Source organism: Suricata suricatta, chromosome 13 (genome assembly GCF_006229205.1).
Source record: "Suricata suricatta isolate VVHF042 chromosome 13, meerkat_22Aug2017_6uvM2_HiC, whole genome shotgun sequence".
NCBI lineage: Eukaryota > Metazoa > Chordata > Mammalia > Carnivora > Herpestidae > Suricata > Suricata suricatta.
Window position 1 is genome coordinate 49,588,340 of NC_043712.1, and position 23,346 is coordinate 49,611,685.

The 23,346-nt window shown below is 38.1% G+C and overlaps 1 protein-coding gene across 1 annotated transcript in view; it reads right to left on the reverse strand.

The window, feature by feature from the left end:
- The window catches only part of ADAMTSL1 (ADAMTS like 1), an 877,850-nt gene that overhangs the window by 614,635 nt on the left and 239,869 nt on the right, over positions 1-23,346 (reverse strand). The window lies entirely within an intron of this gene.

The window sequence follows — 23,346 nt, forward strand, 5'->3', positions numbered from 1 at the left end:
TCTGCATCTATCGACAGGATCATATGGTTTTTATCTTTTCTTTTGTTAATGTGATGGATCACATTGATGGATTTGCAAATATTGAACCAGCCCTGTAACCCAGGAATGAATCCCACTTGATCATGATAGATAATTCTTTTTATGTGCTGTTGAATTCGATTTGCTAGTATCTTGTTGAGTATTTTTTCATCTGTATTCATTAAGGATATTGGTCTGTAGTTCTCTTTTTTGGCTGGGTCTCTGTCTGGTTTGGGTATCAAGGTGATGCTGGCTTCATAGTATAAGTTTGGAAGTTTTCCTTCTGTTTCTATTTTTTGGAATAGTTTGAGAAGAATGAGTATGAGCTCTGCTTTAAATGTCTGGTAGAATTCCCCTGGGAAGCTATCTGGCCCTGGGCTCTTATTCGTTGGGAGATTTTTGATAATGGATTCAATTTCTTCACTGGTTATTGGTCTATTCATGCTTTCTATCTCTTCCCATTTGAGTTTTGGCAGTGCATTTTCAACAACTGAAGACTATGCTCACCTTACAGTGACTGACAAATCAATGCTGTCTTTTGAGGTTTGAATACAGACTGGAAAATAGCTTGAATCTGTTTCTGAGAGACAAGGAAAACCCAAACAACAGCAGCTTTTTTTACTTTGCCCAACAAGAAACCCTGGAAAAGGCAGTCCAGATCTGACCCAATGACTCCCTGGCCACTTATCTTCTTCTTTAATGTGTTTGGCACATATCTAAATATTTGTTACATCCTTCATTCCCATGGTTAGGTAATTCCTGTGTATATTACATCTACAATTAAAATGGGAATTATAGAAAGTAGGAAGAACCTATTTTGAGTATTTGTGTTTAGTAAAAGCTTGAGGTAAAAGCTTCTTAATAAAAGCTTACTGAATAAATAAAATCTCCTATGATAAGAGGTATATAAATACTTTAAATGAGCCAAGCTTTATTCACCTTTCTTTAAAACAATGCACTGAATGCTTTGCTTTGTTTTCCTGTTTTCTTCTGTATCTTCTTCAAAACAATCATAAATGTTTACTTAGTCTAGTAAAAATATAGTGCTGAACATTGAGGTGATTCCAAACTTATACAAGTGAAGGGAATTTAGAAATGTCTTCTCCAAGAACCATAGGTCACTACCATTTACCATGGAAAAGCATTGAAGAATACCATAGCTTCCAAAGTCGTCTTTCTTTTTTTCCAAAAAGCATTATAAAAATTAGGTCACAATAGGATCAACAAGTTCTATGTTCTCTTCATCATGAGACACCCATGACAGGAATGAAATTGTATTACATTTGATCTGTTAATAATCACAATTCAGACAGTCACCTTGATATTTTTTTAGTCAATTTGAAGAAACTGAAATATAAACAGTTCTTGACCATGTTAGAGCACAACTCACTGTAGAATCTAGTCTCCAAGTGGTGGCCTTTTCAATAAAAAGTATGAGGAAATGGGTTGTAATAGGAACACTATTTAAGATTTATTAAAATATAGAAGGATGCGGTGCCTGAGTTGCTCAGTTGGTTAAACGTCTGACTTTTGCTCAGGTCATGATCTCAGTGTTCGTGGGTTTGAACCCCGCATCAGTCTCTATGCTGACAGCTCAGAGCCTGGAACCTGCTTTGGATTCTGTGTCTCCCTCTCTTCCTGCCCCTCCACTGCTTGCTCTCTCTCTCTTTCTCTCTCTCAAAAATATAATAAACATTAAAAAATTAAAAAATATATAAAGGGATAAAATAGAATAAATCATTATAAAAGTAGAAAGGGCAGCAATCAAGAATCCAAGTATTTCTATTAGAAAAGTGAAACAGACTTAATTAATTTGAAACACAAAGACAGGAAGATGAGAAAACAAAAGAGCCGCTAAAAATGTGCCACTTTCCAGAAAGACTAAACCATCAACATCAAACATCACGACTATAATACCCAGTGTCCTTCATCACAAGCAGATCTTAATTGCATTTCTGATGGGGTCAGTTGTGCAATTAGGACTAAAATAACAAAAATTCCATTGCAAGATCCTAGGAATTCCCTTTATAAGCGTCTTCTTTCAAAGCCTCTCTTCCCATGTGGCATTATAACTTCAGGAAACAGAGAGAGAATATGGGCATAATAAAACATTTCAAGAAAGACAAGTCTCTGGAATAATAATCCTCACAAAACCGTCTACGAATTGATGCCAGTTACCACAATTATGTGCAGGCTTAAGTGACATCTTAATAAGCAGGCCTGGAAATTCATGGAGGCTGGGTCTCTGGGCTGGCAATTGCATCTTAAACTGGTATTTAGATTCAACGAAGAAGTCTTCCTGCCAAGGCCAGAGTCTTTAAAAACCATTTTGGAACTCAGGGTTGTGATGCACAGCTAAGAGGTCCTGGCCTGTCCCAAGTACAGGCCATTTTCTCCAGTTTGTGGGCTGAACCCGCCAGGCCCCCTTACTGGGATTCGAATCTCCAGGATTAAGGGAAAGAGTGGATAGGCCGGGGGCTCTCTGTTGGCAGTAATGAAACCAGTCTTAAGCCACAGTGTCTGGGTTTCCGACAAAAAGCAGGCCCGTCCTCAGCCTGGAGGGGAGGAGAGAGCCTGAGAAGAGCCGGGACTCACTCGGGAGGGAGTTCCGAGGCATGTCAATAGAAGCTCCTACTGGAGGGGAGGTGACCGCGGGGGAGGGACAAGCACACAAACGGATTTCTTTTTCCCCTCATCCCCATCTGTCAGGCCAGAGGAGTGCCTGGCGGGCAGCCACCCAGGCAAAATATCAAGGCCTATTCATAAGCATTCCTCACTGAACCCAGTCCCCAACTGGCACCTTCCAGCAGAAATATATGACCTAAATATTTCTTTTGGAGTCCTCTCCTGTTCCCTTCACCGCTGTAAAAACTATTATAAGAGGATAATTTTCATCTGATTATTTGTAACATCAGCCCAGATCTCATGTGGAAATCTGGATTATTTTGACACCTGCAGGCAGGTTAACAAGAAAAAGCATAAGCTCATTTGCCTTAGGGGTGTGGAAGAGCACAACCCACGCCTCTGGAATGACAAAGACATAGCGCCACCTCCTGGTTGATGGTCAGAAATGTTCTCCCCAGTCTTCCATTTACAAACACAGAGAAGAACAAGCAATTTGTTAAACCAGAGAGAGGGGTTGGGGAAAAACAAGTAAAATATATGCATTTTAAAAAGTAACATGAAATAAGAATGCTTTGGGTCAAATTTCAAATAACAATTGCAATTCTTAAGGAGTACCTTCATGATTTATTTAATGGGTTCAAATCTGGAGGAAGCTGTCTCTAGACTCAGGGCCAGAAATTAATTCTTATCTTGCAAAGAGCTCAATTCTCTCCCTGTTTGGGAACAATCAATAAAAGCTGGGTTAAATTCTGGTGAAAACAGCCACTCTAATGAATGAAATAAAGGACAAAATTCAGACAAGCATAATAACAGCCCTCTGTATCAAGTGTAAGAGTTGTGCCGGTCGCAATGACAGCTCCTAATCTCCCCCACTGAAAAGTGACTTCCATGGCATAAAGTCAGCTTAGAGGGATTTTCCATTTAAATGGTCAAGGATTAAGAGGAGTTGGTTGGACAAGCATAACCCATTCATATAACATTTCACTTAAAATACACATACACATCATGATATCCTTATGAAAATAAGCTGTCTTCTTATTCACTGGAATTTAAAGGCAAAAGCTGACAGTAAACTATTTTGATTAATATACGACCTCACTGGAAGACTATGCTGCACCCAATTTTCCTGAATTTCTGAGCTTCTGTGACTATTCTAGCACGTTATGCAATTTGCAGCGCTGGGTCTTCTCAGAGGTGACTTATACAAAGACAGACATTTTATTTGAAACCTGACCAGGCTCATTCCTATTCTAGATAGATTCATTATGACAACCTCTAATTGGGCATACTGCCAAAATGCAGCCAGTCTAATAGGCCTGTTTAAATATAACACATAGACTAATATGCTTATTTGACATAGTTGTTGAGAATGATTTATTAAATAATACTTGATAGAGAGAGGGTACCAAACCTTTCAAAGGGTGGTTCTCAGAAAGTTTAAAAGTCCACAAACTAGCCTGAATAAAGAAAAGAAACTTGAGAAGAACATTCAGATCTTGTGAAATAGTTCTACAATAGAGAAGCCATGTATAATTCTGAAAGCTTAAAGAGTGATGGTCTAACAGAAATTAGTTAATATCAGGCTTTTACTCTGTACAGTCACAGGGAACTGTGTACATGGGGAAATGAGAAATATATATATCTATATATTGTATGTATAACCTGTTGCATTGATTTTTTAAAGTAAAAATTAAATTAGAAGGAAACGGCTTTCAATTCGTCCTTTGGAGTTACATGAAAAAGACTTAGATTTCCACGACCTGGTTTGATATAAAGACTTGTATTTGGTTGGCAGTTATCTTAAAAAAGCTTACCTGGACATCACCTCATCTACTACAGAGCAAGCTAAATCAACTGGGAAGTTTGCTGCTTTGTAAATTACAAAAGCGAAATTTATTTAATAGTTATGCTTTGTGAGTTAATGGAATTATATCAAATCAATCTTCAGTATGGGCCTATTCACAGCCATTTCAAGGGCAATTTCCTCCAAGATCTCAATTAGAATAATGTCCTTGTGCTTCTCACCCCCCAGCTCTGTCGGAGGCAATACACAGCTCAGCCTGGCAACTGTGGAGTGGAACTAATGCCTTCCTCTTAACGCCTGTCTCCAATTAGCTGGTGGGGAATAGAAATGACTTACTTAGAGACAGCTTTTCCCACTTACCCAAACTTATTACCATTCTCATCCAAGCAGCACTCAGCTGCTAATTGCCTTGGGAAGGTGCACTGTGCAATGGTAAAGAGCACAAAGCTGCTAACAGTGATGGAAGCAAGTTACTTAACCTTCCTATGCCTCAGTTTCCTTACTTGTCAAAGAGAGTTCAGTTTTGCCTTATACTCTTATGGCAAATGTTAAGTGGGGAAAAAGAACATTTTAACAGCTCTCAGGGCTGCCTGGCTCACAGCAGTATTCAATTAATTAATCATCAGCATGTAATTGGCAAATTAAGCAGATAAATAATTATGAAACAACATAAACCATAAAGCATATGTACATGATACAGCGACAGCACCATGGAGGGTTAACCCATGAATCTCCTCTACAATGCCCCTGATGATTTGTCACCAGAATCTATGAGGATAGCTTTGGCAAAAAAAGAACACACAACTTATGGGGCTGATCTAACTATTGTAACATTTTGCCTTGAAAATAAGTCTTTAAATTCTCTAAAAGTTGCCTTCTGCTAATGTTCACACACTCATGCCCTTTCTCATCCAAAGTTAAATTCATATTCATGTTTTCATGGGCCAACGAGAAACTACAAGTGACAAGCCAAATGGAAAGACTCCATAGACTTTAGGTTCTTGAGATGTGTGATTCTACTAGAGGTACAATGCCCATTCCAACCAGGCCCTTATGACTGTTCATGCCTAGGACTGGGAGGGAGCCTGAAGGATGTTCTGACTCAGTAACCAGGAATAACACAATTAGAGATTCCTACAAGGTGGTCAGAGCGGGAAGGAGGGACAGCAGAGCTCCTAAGAGTGCCAACTACTGATCATTCCTGGCAGACAAGCTATGAGCTCTCCTAGGTCTTTTTAATTTTTTGTTGGGATCATACTGTGCTCATTCTGTGCCCTCACTGCCCACCCCACGCCTGGCTGGAAGAGCAAATGACGGAATGGCTTTATCATACATTTTACAAATTCTACAGTATCCATCAGAATCTCATTTTCTTTGATTTCCATAAGAAATATATATCTCAGAAATGTATAAATGGCATTTAGACAAATTTATTGAAGTATAGGATGAATACACTGCCTAATTACATACAGTATATTCTTATTTCTTTCATAATGACAAAAATATAAATTATATCTCTGAGCTAAGCAAATAAGGTCCTTGTCAGCTGTAGAATGATTGCTCATTTTCTATCCTTTCTCCCTCTCTCCTTTCCTTTCATCCATCTTTCTTATTTTATACTTACTGGATAATTTTAAGTTACAGAATTACTATTTGATCCATGTTACATGTGAAAAAATACAGATATATAAAAAATAAGTTAGTAAGCTCTAATTTTTCTCATGTACGATTTCTTCTTTCATATTTCTTTATACTTCTATGCTTCTATAAGTGTATACAGATACATAAATTTCTTTTCTTTTGGGACCAAAACAGGACCTGTGTCAGATACATTTTTGTGTAAGGTTATTATTTTATTATATTTAGATAATTAAACCCTTCACATCTTTAAATAATTTTAAAAACGAATAATCCCCAATATGAACATATGTTCAGGTCATGTTTAAACTTTGTTCTTTGTTTAGAATCTAATAGTTTTTTCACAGAGTAACCATATTTTAAATGTGAGTTAATTAGCTTCAGGGCTCCAGAAGCAAGGGTAAAGACCATGTTTTTACCATCTTCTATGAAAGACAGACTCCAGTAATAGCAGTTACTAGAAAGAGGATGATGACAAGGGCGTCCTTGTTTACCTGGAATACCGCATGGACAGAGGGCAGTTCATTAAGCCTGTGAGTGAGGAACAGCATCGCTCCTGATGTGAGTCCCTAAGTGAGACTATGACAGAGCTGCTGATGAAAAGGCAGTGTGGTTGGGGCGCCTGGGTGGCTCAGTCTGTTAAGCATCTGATTTCGGCTCAGGTCATGATCTCGTGGTTCGTGGGTTCGAGCCCTGCGTTGGTCTCTGTGCTGACAGCTCAGAGTTTGGAGCCTGTCTTTGGATTCTGTGTCTACCTCTCTCTATGGCCCTCCCCTGCTTACACTATCTCTCTCTCTCAAAAATAAATAAAACATTAAAAAAAAAAAAAAAGAAAAGAAAAGGCAGTGTGGTGACTCAGAAGCACCTCTCCTCTGGGGTGATGAGTACTTTTGCTCATAAGTAAGTCATGTCCTTCCACTGAAGTACTCAGAGTTAGAATGGAATTTAGTCAAAAGTCTGGTCTCAGTCATGATTCCACCATTCACCAGGTATGAGACACTGTGCAATGCAACTCTGTCCTTTAATCAATAATGTGTGTGGGTGTGCGTGTATGCACATGCATGTACCACAAGCACTAAGAAGCACTGTTGACATGACATGATGATAACACCTACCTCTCAGGATAACCAAGAAGATCAAATGATCATTTACAATGAAAAGTGTGTTTATAAGCGGAAATGCAATTCCACATTCAAATTACATAAAGAGATTCTTCTCAAAACTTTTCATCTTATGGCCTTCATAAATGTTTTCAGCAAGTTTTTTTTTATTCCTAAACTCAATACCATTTGCAAAATTACTGCAGAAACTATTTTTTTTCCTACAAAGAGTCTGTCAAAAGGGTTGATGATGCATAATCTACTTTTATATACAGACTATTATCCCCATTTTACAATTGGGAACACTAGATCCCAGACAGATGAAATGACTGTTGTATGTTAGAGCTGGAACCAGATTATAGGGCCTCACATTTCTGCACGAACTAGGGAATTTCCAACATTTACTCCTACCACTTCTTCTGACTTTAAATGTCATGAGACATAGAGAAGACCATGAAAAATCAACCTCAAGTGGATTTATGGCATGGCTATATAAATGGCATAGTTTGGGCCTTTTAAATAAGTATTAGATAGTAGTTGTTTCCCTTACTAGCTCTTTCATAAACCAAGGAATCTTTCTCCTTCTCATAGTCTATGCACCAAAGGACAAACCAACCCATGGCCCAATATTATTATTAGGATTCTTTATTGTTACTAATTCTAGCTTGGAAACAGAGGCTACACTCTCCACGGGGTATGTGGAAGTAAGTGATACTTGAATTTTTAGCTCAAGTATTTATTTATAACTTATAATTCTCACTTCATATTCTATAAGCATTCTGACATCACATTGTGAGAAGGACATTTATAACTCTTCAATTTTGAGTATTTTGTTATTTTGATCCCTTTGAATTAATGCTAGGATAAATATCAAATTCTCAAATAAGTCCAAGATCTGTAGTCAAACACATCCAATGTGATGTCAATGATCATGAAATTTTTTTCACAACTGAATTACACAGATCTCCACCTTCTTGAATAGAATGTCCTACATGATATACTGCTGTTTGTGGACTCAGTCACAACTATTAATGCCATCTATTGTTCAATTGTGCTTTCTGAGATTATACTGGTATATAAGGCTAGTTTCTATGCTGCATTGGTTCAAGCAGCAATGTGATTTTTTTTGAGATTATATCTTTTGTTCCTGATTCAAGTATCAATATCTCTTTTATAGTTTAAGAAAGCAGTTGTGTTAGTTTGCTTTGCTGCATAACAAATCACCACAAACTTAAAGCCTAAACACAACATATATTTATTATTTCATAGTTTCCAAGGGTCAGCAGGTCTGAGCATGGCTTAGCTGGGTCCTCCGCAAGGCTACAAAGTGCTAGGCAGGGCTGGGTTCTCATCTAGTGGCTTACTGGGCAAGGATTCACTTCCGAGCTCTTTTTGAAGAGAAATGTGCACAAACAGGGGAGGGAAAGAGAGAGAAGGAGAGAGAAAATCCCAAGCAAGCTCTGCAATGTCAGTGCAGAGCCCAATGTGGGGCTTGATCCCACAAGTGGGCTTCCATCCCACAAACCGAGAGATCATGACCTGAGCCAAAATCAAGAGTCAGATGCTTAACCGACTGAGCCAGCGAGGTGCCCCAACTTCACAGCTTTTCAAGTTGTTAGAAGAATTCATTTCCTGTATCTGTAGAAAGCAAGCCTCTCAAGTATGTCTTCTAGCAAGATAGAGTCCTGTGCAACATAATCACAGGAATGACATTCTATTACCTTTGCCATAGTCTGTTGGTTAGAAGCAACTCATTGGTTTTGCCCAAACTCAAGGGGAAGGACTTAAAGGAGACCGTAAACACCCAGGAGGTGGGAATCACAGGGGCTACCTTACAATCTGTCAGCAGAGCTATGCCAATTAATCCACTCGGAATCAAATGCAAAGTTAGAGTAGTAATACAGCCATAATAAGAGACCAAAGGACCTTTATATGTTAACTGTAACACTTTTATGGCTCCCATTTTAATTATCTTCTGAATCTTGACCATGTTCTGCATATCCTGGCTATTCAGTATGTGATTTTCAGATAAAAGAATGAGTTCTCAAGCCAGAAATCATGACTTTCAAGGAAGAGCACTGCTGCCTCCTATTTTCTTTCTTTTCCAGATAGGTTGTGAAATTGCTGGTCAACTAACTGTCATTCCTACATGAAAACAGTTTGTTACTAAATAGGTTGAATCTGTTTCCATCTGGCTATTGCTCACTTACTAAAGACTGCCCAATCCCTATAGTAGGTCAGGGCTAGGTAAGCCCCTAACAGCAGATAAAGTGCAAATGGATGTCCTTCTTCTCTGACTCCTGGAAAATAGGAAACTTGTGTTTTGACCTCAGTAATTAAAAAAAAAATTCCATGTTAAGGTTATCTGTAGGAAATACTTGAACAACCCTGGATAAACGTGAACAATATGTCTATCTTTTTATTATGCTCACCAATCTGGAACTTATTTAAATTAATTTCTTCTTCCAGGCATGAAAAGGTCAGACCTCTATGCCTTCGTTGGTATCCTGAGGTAGAGGTCATATGCATCATTTTTAGTGTGCCTAACTATTTTAGGCCAAAGTTGTTATCAGACTTTAAAACCCCTTTTGAGCACTTATTCAGAGAATAAGAAATGTATGCAGTGAGTGGAATGACCTTCAGAATGTATTCAAAGAAAATCAAATGCCTGTCACTTCAGTCAGCATTGAGGAATTATTCACTAGATGATAAGTAATCTCTCACTCTTATAGACAGCACTGGGAAAACGAAGGAGCAAAGAGTTTATAACTAAATCCTATCTAAAAAAAAGTATTTCTCATTTTAAATCATAATTAAAATGTTTTTCCCCCCTAGTCAAAGTATTTAATTAGCTTGTGCTTGTTACCACTATGTAAAACTTAATTCTGTAGTGCAAATTCAAAGTAATAGAAAGCTTCACAGTACAAGAATCTTTAAAACTGCAACTGGGGGTGCCTGGGTGGCTCAGTCGGTTAAGCGGCCGGCTTCGGCTCAGGTCATGATCTCACAGTTCGTGGGTTCGAGCCCCGCATCGGGCTCTGTGCTGACCGCTAGCTCAGAGCCTGGAACCTGCTTCAGATTCTGTGTCTCCTCCTCTCTCTGACCCTCCCTTGCTCGCACTATTTCTATCAAACAACAACAACAACAACAACAACAACAACAACATTAAAACTGCAACTGAAGCAATGAAAGTATGCATAAAACTAACCAATCTGTAAATAAGTTAGGCTTGTTCATTTTTGTATAATTTATGCAGGGTTACACCTAAGTTAGTGTGGTAGAATAATTATTTGAGGTATTCATTGATTTTTCTCCATTTGCTCCACAAAACATGGGGTTGCCATCATTTTCAAGTGAGAGATTATCAAACCAGGCCAGGGAGCAAAGGTGTTGAATTACTGAGTTCTGAATTCAAATGCTGAAGCTCAAGTTAAAAATCACATATTTGGTAGTAGATGTGATTTAGCATATTATTTTTTCCCCATGCTCCGTTCCTCCAACTAACTTTGTATGATGAGAACTTTCTATAGAGGTTGATAAAGTAGAGCATGGAGAGAATTCAAGATAGTTAGATGTGTCTGGAAGCTGTATGCCCTTCTTACCCACCAAAAAGTCTTACTTGGGAAAAGGGGCAGCATATACCCCTACTTTAATTCTTAAGTTTGGGGATCTTACAGAACAAAAGTCATTGCCCACTTTGTCTCAATGGAAAGGAATATCAGGCTTCAGAGAAAAGTTCTCATGCCATCCTGGTGGCCAGAAATGGTGGCATGATGTGTAGATCTAGGAATGAAAGAGACTCTAAACTCTTATGTCCACACCCTCAATTCTGATCTCCCTTGGATCTGGAGTAGTATCTGAATATCCTTTCGATTCCAGAAGATTTCCAGAGAGAAAGAACATGGTGGTCTGTCTGCCAAAATGCTGATCCCTGATCATGATTGGTAACATGGATGAGGCTGGCCAGTTCTCACTGTGAGTCTGATGGGCGAGGCCACTCCTTGCAGGTAGTTCGGAGCAAGGGTGCAGCGCTTGATCAGCACTGGCAGGAGGTCCACGCTGCCTTTTTCTTCATCTTAAGTCTCCTTTTGAGTGGCCACAGACCTCATCAATGCCACGAACCATTGGGATGAAGAAGACCCTGAGTGGAGGGCCACATTAGAATCATACACCTCTTCCCTCTTTTCTGCGGTGGCATTTGCATATGCTTCCCAGAGAATAGGCTAGGCTAGGCAATGGGCACATGCAGCAGAGACAATCCTGGACACAGATTACTAACTTGTACTAAATTCACCCAGCAGGGACTAAATTAACTCCTACAGCAGGACAAATGGGGCACGGGTGGTATAAAATACAAACTGCAATGAAATTTGATTACAAAAGGCAACCAAAGTCACTTTTTTTGCACACCTGAGTATGTAACTGGCCCACTTATACCCATCACATCTGTATTTGAATAGGCAAACTTACAAATTCTGAAATACACATGTTCAAAATTAGTTTTAAAAATGCCTAATAGTGGTTCTATTTCTTTGGAGATAATGGATATTGACTAAGTTTTAAGAAACCAGGTATGATTCTTTCTGTCTGCCTGTTAAAAATATATTTCTATTGAGATCACATATACCTATGTGTGATTTTGGTTTTGCAATTAAGAAACTGGTACTATTTTTGCCCCATAGAGTAAGTAAAATGGTGTAGAATCACATAAGCTAAAAGTACACCAAAATATCCTACTTCATGGATATAAGGCAGCACCTTCATAAAGAGGAAACTCAGTCAAATTCATACTTTTATAAATGTGTTTCTCCAAGTGTTAGTATGTGTTGCATATACCATGTGTGCTGATTACATACAGAACAGTTTAATGCATACACATCTTGAAAGCATATCTCTGCTCCGAGGTAGGACTGCCCAAGCTTTGAACTGCCTCAAGATTAAACTCTTCCAATTTGCATCATTGTTTAACTATAGATAAAGAGTGCAATAAACACCCATGCCCCAAATGGTCAGAAAACTGCAAACAACTTCAATTATTAAAAAAAAAAATATGCTTTGCCTTTCAAAAGCAAACCATACATTACAAGGACCATATGGGATCATCTGGGGAAAAAAAAGGAAAAATTAAATAAATTTGTCTAATTGCATCCCTTTAGGTTAGACAAAGGAAATATGTGCTTTCAATATCTAATTAAAATCAAGCCTGGCAGAGTAGTTCACCTTCTTCAGCTGTGTTGTGTCCTGATAATTGACCTCATGTTCCTAATTAGCTCAGGATGACATTGAATATGAAAATGAATGAGGTAATCCTGAGACAGAAGAAATCGAGTGCTAATTAATAAAATAATTTGAATAACTATAATCAAATTTATTTTAAATATATATTATAAAAATCACAAAACCCATAAAAGAAGAGGACTTCTCCCTTAAAATGGGAGAGATGACTTGAGAGAGCAGGAGAAAGCCTGTAAGTGTAAAGTAGCAGTTAGGAGCATAGATCATGTAGCCAGACTATTGGATCTGATACCAGGTTCTACTGTATGCTAAGTGCGACCTTGAAAAATTAGTTAACTGATATGTGCCTCAGTTTCCTCATAAGGAGTATATTGATATTAAGTGAAGAGGTCACCATGTCTTATCATATATGTAACAAACGTAGCCAGTATCTGATGGAAAAGTGTTTGCTGTTGCCATACTTGTCACTGTCGCAATCACAACTAGCTGCTCCAAAGTTCAACCCGTTCTGCATGTCCCTTACACTCAGCTTAGGCAGGAAGTACTGGCGTGGGGGGATTCCCCGTCCATCAAAGAGAACCACTGGGCCATGTCATAGTAGCTTTGCTCTCTCTTTTGAGCTGCCTTCCTTATGCTCTGCAAAGTAAAGATCTGTGCATCTGTGTCATTGGTCTTAGATTGAATTTTTAGAAACCCTAGAGTTTATTTTAAATTGAGATATGATTCATATACCATGACATCCACCCTTTTAAGGTATAAGTGGTTTTTAGCATATTGTGCAACCATCACCAGTATCTGATTCCAGAATAATTTTATTACTCCAAAAAATTTTGAAGCCACTGCAAAGTGAATTTGTATTTAGTATATAAACTAAGGATTTAGTTCAATTATAATCCCACCTCGTGTATCATTGGGGGAAAGACCACTGGCTTCTCACTCCAAAATATATTCTCTCTTCCTCCTCAAACTAGGTATATAGGTGCCCAGGACAAAGGTTGCATGACCCCGATTCCCCTGCATCTAGGCATGGCTTTGTAGCTAAGTTCATGCCAGTGAGCTATTTACAGGAGATCCTAAGTGGCAGCTTCTGGAAAAGCCGTTAGGAGCCAGCTGGTACATACCTTTTTATCCATTAGCACCTTATTGTTTGTCCCCTCCTCTATCTCATTGCCTAGAATAGGAATGGCCAGAGCTCTGGTAGCCATTTTGGAACACAAGGGTGTCCTTGGGAATGGGAGGCCAAGGCTAAGATGATTTAGGTGAAAAAAATAACATGATCCTGGGTCCTTAGCACCTTTGTTCATACTAGCCCTGAAATTTCTACTTTTGGAAATTTTCTTTAATAGAGAAGAGAAGCAAACGTCTACACTTATACTACTATTTGGGGATGTCCCAGTCCCGTGCAGGGGACCAAATACTAAATGATACAGTCTTGTAGCCAAATTCCCATGAGTGGCATAAATTGTGAGTTGCCAAGGAGGTAGGGCACTTGAAAAGCTAAGGCCCTTTTTTTCTGCCCTTCATAAGAATTCTACCACCTTGTAGTTCAGCACAGGATACCGTAATTCTTAGCAACTTCTCTAATACATCTTCCTATGTATACTCTCCACATACTTACTCATTCATACCTTGGGGCTAATATGTAATATGTACTTGAAGATCAGTTGTCTCCATAGAAACTTGGAACACTCACCAGCACTACTAACTGGTCATACCTGCAAACCAATCTACTTAAATTGCACTTTCAAACTGGAGCCAAGCGGCCATCCAAACATACCTCCACGCACATCCACTAAAGGGCAATGGAGTGTGCAAAGCAATAACTCTGTGAGGGAATCTAATTCAAACTCAAATAAAGTCCACCTGAAATGTAGTGTGTTCAGCACCTCCTTTGAACCTGCTTCCTGCATAGTCAAGTCCAACCCTTTAAAAAAAACACAATAAATCAATTGCTATTTCTGAAGCCTTTCCTATTTAAAAGGATGAGGTATTCTAAAATGATACTCCTAATCTAAGTACTCTGCCATTACCCTGGTGACCTTATACAAAAACAAAAACATTTCCACAGTTAGAATTAAAGTGTTAAAAGAGTTTAAACTCCTAGAGAGCAAGGACTGCTTAATTCGGCTCTTTATTCCCTGGTAACAGCTAGACTAACATGTGGATTATAGCAGGTACTCAGTAAATGGTTGCTGGGCTCAATCCCTGCTCTTTACATCTAAATTATTTAACAATTAAGTTTTGTGACCCTGGGAAAGTTACTGTCCTTTTTTGTTTCTTCACCTGTTAGGATCAACGAGATATGAATGCAAAGTGCTTCAGGCAACACCTGATACAGAAGGTATGGACAATAAATGACAGTTGGTATTCTCATTACTGTTACTTTTATTGTTATTGTGTTATTATTACTCTGCACACACTATTCTGTGTGCTGGGCAAACCACGTATTGTAAAACATGGTCCTTGCTTAAAAGGTATCCAGGGCAGATGGTCTATACATATGAAAACATAAATGGAGAAGCAAAGTAGGAGAAATGCTACAACCAATAGACAATATTCTTGGAACGGAATCTCAGAATTAACTCCTAGTATGAATTTCCTGACTGCCTTGTGCCCCACTGCACCTCTAGCCAAACCCTAACTTGCCCTGTCCCTCATCTCCATCCCTCCTCCATACTCTACCCTCTGAGATTTCACAGTTTCCTGCTTCTTTTCCCAGACTTGCACTAATATTCCCTTCTGGACAGATCATCCTTGTAGATTAAGGTCCTGACAATGGACTGTCCTGAGCCTGAGTCATGAACTCTTCACATCTGCATAGGGTCCCCTGGGCAGCTTGAGAAGGCAGAGCCCTGGCTGGTTCCAGAAGCAAAGACAGTGAATGTTGTAGGAGTTTGGAGAGACAAGCCCATCTTGAGAGCCAGTTTCCTGGAGCAAGTGAAAGTTGAGTTGGATCAATAAAGACAAGTCTAGAGAAGAGGGAAGAAGGACATACCAGGCAGAAGAGGCCCTATGAGCAAAGCCCTGAGCTGATAATTGCATATGGGAACAAAGTGTGGTCTCAGCAAGCTGGAGTGAGGAAGGTCTAAATGGGTGTTGTCAAAAATAAGGTTAAAGTTAAGTAAGGACTGCACTAAGGGGTTTTGGCATTAAACTGTGTTTGAGGAACTCAACTTTCCTGAAACACATAATTGGCTTTGACATACAAGTACTCATTATGTGAAGGGCAAAGCAGAGCTTTTGGATACATTATGTTGGTAAAGGCACAGGTAGAATGCCCTGGCAGACAATGGGCATTTGCAGAGAACTGGGAAGGAAGATGAATCTATTTTAGGCAGGAATATCTAAATCTAGAAACACATAATTGGTTCTGATATAAATAGAGAACTTGAGTGGTAATCAAAAAATATTATGGGGTGCCTGCGTGGCTCAATCAGTTAAATGTTCAACTCTTGGTTTCAGCTCAGGTCATGATCTCACAGTTTGTGAGTTTGAACTCTGCCTCCGGGTCTGTGCTGACAGTGTCCCTACTTGGGACTCATTCTCATTCATTCATTCATTCATTCATTCTCACTCAAAAATAAATAAATAAACATTTTTTAATTCTGTAAAAATACATCATCAAATAGCAATGGTAAGGAGTTTGAAGTTTCCATTTAATATCTACTTCGAGACACAGTATTCTAGAGGTGCAAAGTCATCCAGAGTGTATTTATTTTAAAGGTCAGGAAAATGAGGTTCAGGAAAATATATGACTTGCCTGAAGTCTCACAGCCAGTTAGAAAGAAAGCCTCTCTTCCCAACAATGCAGCCCCTCCACGGGTCTTAGGCTTCTAAAAAAGTGACACTTTTACATCAAATCCCACATTATTAGTTTTGGTAAAACAATTTAATTGTAGATAAAGATGTCTTCCCTTAGCAGAAGTTACATGCGTATATTTAAGTGATAGAAGTAACAGATCTCTTTTAGGGGGTATTCGTTCTGTCCTTTGTCAATATCAAGTTGAAATCAAACTTAATAAAATAACAGAAAGGAAAACTAAAATGTACTCCTTTCGAAACTTTTCACTGAGTAATACTACTATTTTCTAAACCAAACCGAAACATGACCTTCTTACTTAAAAGTTACTATTAATGAGGGTAGAATGGTATACAAAATTTTAAAATCAACATTTGGAGATTACATCTATGCAATAATTTCGTGCTAGTAAATAATGTCCTTTTAATTTTTGCTTCAGCTGGTCAACCCAATTGTCATCTCAGTTTAAAGGCCTACATTTTACCTACTCTGAAATAGCACCTACTTAAAAAAAAAAGTCTATACAATTAGAAGATTCTACAAATTCTAAGAGGATGTGCTGAATCAAAGGGTCATTTTGTCCTTGTCCACAATCCAGAGTATCCTCTCATACTTTCTCAAATTCAAGTGACAGAATGTGGACTCTCATTACAAGATTCCATTAGGCTGTCCTCTGACCTCTCTGATTCTACTCAGTGTTTCCTTACACAGATGTCTGGTGCCAAATGACCTTGTCCAGCTGCTGGAGGAGTCAGCAACTCCCTTCCCCCACACCCTCCCCCCTCCGCTCCCCCCCGCCCCCGCCCCCAGGCTGCTTGCAGCTACTGATGGAGGACACACATGATGCACAACTAACGGTCTGTTAGAGATAGGAGTGAAACTCATCACAGGGGTGGATAGTTTCCGTACTACCTTCGAACAGCTGAGCAGCTCCTTTGAAAGGTTTTGGTCTTTTCATGAGATGAATTAGCGTTTTCTATTAAGGAAGTAATAAATATTCTTTGGTGTCCCAAGTGATTTTCTGAGGAGCAATTTAAATCACAGTCCCTAGTTTATGCTTATTAGCAAAGTTCCAGTGTATAAAGCAGCAAAGAGTCAGGTCCTCACCTTTATAACTTTTACTCAAGATATTTGATATTCATTTTGATGTATTCTAGTTTACTTTAGGATAACTGTAAGTTGAGACTATCTCAGGAATTTGAATACTAGTTTAAAGGAACAATGTTGGAGTGACCTAGGAAGAATTTATTTAACACTGAAATTTTACCAGTACTGACAAAGTTTCTTTGGGGAGGCTCTCACAGTGTGAAACCTGAAAATGAACTCTAACAGAGTCCTAAAATTCACACCTGTTATTTATATATTTCTAACTGATGTTAGTTCTTTAAAAGAATTACATATTTTGAGAGGTTGATTGATCTTAAAAATCTGCTTACATGAGAGTTGATGTTTTTAAAATATGTATTTATTTATTTTGAGAGAGAGAGATAGAGAGCAAGTGAGGGAGGGGCAGAGATAAAGGGACACAGAATTTCAAGCAGGCTTCCCCCAACTGTCAGCACAGAGACCTATGCAGGGCTCAAACTACCAACTGTGAGATCATAACCTGAGCAGAAATCAAGAGTTGGACAATTAACCAACTGAGCCACCCAGGCACCCTGAGACTTGAGATTTTTATTGCTTCACATTTTATGACCTCTAGTGCCTTTCCCATAATTAATCTTGATATCTATTTGTTGTTTGTAGTAAACAACAGAATCCTAGCAAATGATGGACATCTCATAAACAACAGATAGGAACTGTATAAGCTGCAAGGAAATTAGAAATCAAAAAAGAAAAAAAATATTTTCCCCTGGAAGATAATGGCTTTTTTCCCCCATTAATTACCAAGATTCAGTGTAAAGAAGCAGTCCCTCTCCTTAAATACTGAGATTCATCATCCTGACATTATTTACTAGAGTTGCAGTTCATGAACTGATAAGAGGCCCCATGATCTTATATTCTGTTGTCATACATTTGACCACTCCTTAATTATATTCTGAGGCAACATGTGAATAGTGTATATCTTAAATCTTGGGCACTGAGCTTTGCCACTTTATGTTTCAATGATCTGTCAGTTCAACCACTGCTAATAAAAACAGCATTCATTTGGTGCTGGTTTTTCCTAGACATTATTATGCATGTATTTAAAAATATTCCAAGCATAAAAAATGCAAGGAATAATAAACTTTCTTCATGACCACTAGCCATTTAAACATGCACTAACATCTTACCATATTCTTCCTTGAAAAATAAAATATTACAGATATGATTGAAATGTACCATGCACACAGTTCCAACCTAATGCTGTTATATTCTCCCTATGCAGAAAGTAACCAACATGACAGTTTTGGAGCAAATTTTTTCCTCTGAACATCACCTAATAAATATTCATGTGATATAAAAATTGATATAAATTATATATTATGAAGTTGTATCATTTCCCTTCAACACTATATTTTTGAGATTGATCCAATGCATATAGATCTAGTCATTTATTTTAACTACTTCTAAGGTATTTTGTTTTTGGAATAAACCACTAGTAGTTCATCCATTTACCTTCTAATGAATATTTAAGGTTTTCTTTCCATTTTAGGCTACAATACTTAATACTTTGTTGAACGTCTGTGTGTTTCTCTAGGGTAGATGCATAAAAAGAAATTGGTGGGACTTAGGATATGCATATATTCAACTTTATGGATCCTGGAAAGTTGCTCTTTATTTTTACTTTAAAAAATTTTTTAATGTTTTTATTTATTATTGAGAGACAGAGAGCATGAGCATGGGAGAGGCAGTAAGGGGGGGAGACACAGAATCTGAAGGGAGCTCCAGGCTCTGAGCTGTCAGCACAGAGCCCGACGTGGGGCTTGAACTCACAAACCATAAAATCATGACCTGAGCTGAAGTCGGATCCTTAACTGATTGAGCCACCCAGGTGCCCTGAAAAGTTGCTCTTGAAAGTAGCTCTACAAAGTTATAGCCCAACAGCAATATAGGACTGCTTTCTTGCTCACTGATAATGCCTTGGTCAGCTCTTTTACGTTTTTGCCAATCTGATGAGCATCAAATACTGTATCTTTGTCATTTTAATTTGTACGTCCCTGATGACTAGTAACATTGAACATGTATCCTCAGTGAGCATTAGCAACTTATTAATAAACTTCATCTTTGACTTATTCATTGATATTCTATTTCATTTTAATATCTTTTTCATACCTACATTCTTATACTTCTGTTACAATTATGAGTGGTACCTTTCAAAAATTACATTTCCAATTGGTCATTACTACCGAAAATGGAGTTATTATTGCCTATCTCAGGTTTTTCTGAAAAATTTATGTCAACTCCTTACAAAAGTGCTTAGTGCATATTTGGCCTTCTCCAAGCTTCCTCTGTTCTCACAGAAATGTAGAAATGATGTAGAGTACTGGTTTAGAATACCAAAAAATAATCAGAAAATGTGAAGTTATATAAAATAGTCATATGCTGAACTTAAAGTAATTTTTCCCTCTAGTTCATGACTGGTAGAGTTAGAATGCATTAGATAAGTCTTGCAAACACAGGCAAATAAAATATTTAAAACCCACAAAGGGCAACATATATATAATTTGTAGGGTGTTCTGATATTTTTCTTGGTGATATTATATTATATAACTTGAACTAGCAAATGTACTAGAAACCAAATCTACTCTTTCTGTCTCAGTATATTTTCCCAAGGGATCGTCAATTCAAGTTATACCTATAAATGTGCCATAAAAATTATACATTGAATTGGAATGGACTTCCACTTATTTATCTACTTATTTCTTTAAAAATTTTTAAAGTTTATTTATTTTGAGAGACAGAGAGAGTGGAAGGGGGGCAGACAGAGAGGGAGAGAGAAAATCCCAGGAAGGCTCTGTGCTGTCAGTGAGGAGCCTGACACAGGGCTCAAATGCACGAACCGTGAGATCATGACCTGAGCTGAAACCAAGAGTTGGACAATTAACTGACTGGGCCACCCAGGCATCCCTGGACTTCTACTTTTTCAACACCTGGCTTCTTCAATATGACTGCACATCTCTTCCTTACATAAAATCAGTTAAGAAACAAATACACTGGTTCCTCAACAAGGCTTTTTGGGAAGCTGCATGCCACTCTGAGCATGCACATTTGCCATTAAATGTCGATTCCTTCTACTCTTTATTCCACAAACACTTAGGGGGAACAAATAGATCCAACTATTTGTCTTGGGAAAAGGCAATTCTGTCCAAAGCGTGCAGAATAGGTTCAGGCGGGAAGACACTTGTGAGAGATCAACAAAGCAGATCATTGCTCACATTCAGTAATGCAAATGCTTTGGACACATGGCTACTTCCTCGTGTTTAGGTCCACTAAATACTCGAAAATAGTAGCCAGCTTAGAAGTACAATTAAGCAAATTAAGTTATTATCTTCAGATGTTAGCAGTTGAATTCCAATGCTTCCTTTCCCTTGGCAGGCTGGGGAGGAGGTTGGTGCACACCTTGAGAACATATGGAAATAGTTATATTCCATTTTACGTAAGTGTTTATGTGTTGGTTGAACTCATTTTTCAGTTCATAGAAATAATACTTGCCCCTACCAGCTCCCCTGCCTAAACTGAGTAAGAAAAAATAATTTACTTTAAAGCAGAACTATTTTTAATCAACTGCATTTTTTTGGTTTCAGTTGAGCTTCAGAGAATTACTGACTTGACCTTAAAAACAAACTCCCTTTTCACACACAATTATTAAAAATAGGCCTTTTTGAGCATCCCCTCCTGAAAACTCACCTCTATTTCACTAGTCATTAAAGGAACATTCTACCCTCAGTGTAAATAACTTATAATAAATTATCATTAAGTAAGAAATTACTTAAATAACTTTCATTTTCTACCCATGGACAAGAGCAGCTTAAATAACCACTTTGCGAACCACAAAACTACAGGCAAATGAGGTTTGCCCCAAATTACATACTGAAGAAAATCCCATTCTGTAGTGAATTTCATGTTAATTGTTATCCGAGTTTCGTATCCAGCTGACAATCAACAACAACATGATCTGTTCCTCCACTATCCCAATAATGAATAACAGCCTTTGAAAAACATCCTATTTCTGCAAACAATGCAAATCACATACATGCAGAGTACCAGACAATGATTTAGTTGCCTGCTGTGGTTTCCAGACAAATGGCTCCCTTAGGCTGCTTTCCAACACGTGGGGAGTAGAATTAGCCCTCGGAGAGAAAGCTAACTAGAAAGTTTTCCTAATGCAACGTAGAAGTCAGGCTGTGCCATGAGACCCTAGTTGAGGAAGTGTCACTTTCAGGTCAAAAATGACCAAAATAAGTTTTTGGGTGAAGGAGTTCCACAAATAAGTTAAGTCAGGCTGCTCTGGTTTTCAAAAATTATTTGAAAGGACAGAGAAAGGGCATGAGAGGAAAAAAAATGAAAGACCTAAAATGAGGATAGCACTAATTTTAAACAAAAGTGTGACAGGGTGTTTCTTACACTGAAGGTCACTTCTGTCCAAAATGTTATACGTACCATGGATTCATTTGCTACTTCCACAACTATAAATTTCCAGTAGGCAACCCCGCTGTGTTCACATTCTTTATTACAAACCTATACACTGGCTTGAAAGGACATCATGAAGATAATCCCAAATGTGCTTTCATCACCTCATTAAAAACTGAAGTTCTTCATACTGCTTTAATAAGAACATTTTGCCTTTAGAAGGATTTTCACATTTATAAGGCTCTTTTCATGAGTAGCCTCTGATGGAATTCTCACTGTGTTTTCAATAAAAAAAAAAAATTGCTAAGAATAGTCATGGTGGGTTTTTTCCATCAACACTTACCACAATGAGCACTTAGCATACGCAAGTGCAGGGGTGGGTGCTAGGGAGGTAAGAGTCAATATGGATCCCCATCTCGAGGAGCAGAGCTGCTAATCTGGTAGGGGTGGTAAAATATAAGCATGAATGTCTCTGGGCTATTAAGGAGGATTTACTTGCAAGCAAACTATAGGTGGATAGAATTGGGCAGATTGTGGCTCAACCATTTTTCTTCTCACCCACTTGCCTTTATGAAGTGGTTTTTGTGACCTACACCAGGAAGTTTTCTCCCTGATGATTCCCCCATTCTGCTCTAGAGTTTTCCTCACAATGTAGCAGAAACTCACATATATCTGGCCACAAAGGGAATTTCACCCTTCTGGCTATTGATACAAGTAACAACTCCTGTTTGAACTTTTCTCCTTACACAAACACAGAGACTGGTGATTTATCTTTCAATGCCCATCTAGAAAATAAAGTTACACTTCAAAAGTTTTATATACTATGGGCCAAATGAAGTTCTCAGATAGAGAGATACACCTTCCAAAGAAATTGTTAGAATTATATCAATTTATTAAGAGACTGGATTAGCTTCTGGTATTCAGGAGGCTTGGATCTTTTCTCTGCCTTGCCATTTTCTTGTACAACCCCAGTTCTGAGTATCTGTGCTGGTAGGTAATTCCTCTTTCAGGTTAAGTGCTTCCACCCACTCAATTACTAACAACCTCAATGGGTTTGAGAAAATGCTACAGCATGAACAGTTTTCATTATGATGTAAATCAGTGTAATACTATGTAATAATAAAGTTCATGACACCCTTCGATACTTGCCAAGACCAAAATCGTTTTTAATGGCACCACTATGACAATTCCATTGTGTTCATAACTAGTTAGAATTATTCTATTTCCTTTATGGTATAAATTACATAATAATTAGACTTACTTATGAGGTTTGCCTATGGTAGAGCAGCACTTAATAGGACTTTTCATAAGCCAGATCTAAAGTGAGCTAACATGGTTCAGATTTTGCAGCACATCAAATGGGACAATGTTAAAATATAATTACAAGATAATGTTCTCAGAAAGTAATAAAACTTAGGTGGCAATGTGTGTGTACCATAGTAGATTACACACACAAAAAGCCTTCAGCAAACAATAAAAGTTTAACAGGTAGGCTCTGTATTTTCTGAGTTTACTGAGAAATACATATACATATATATATATATATATATATATATATATATATATATATATAT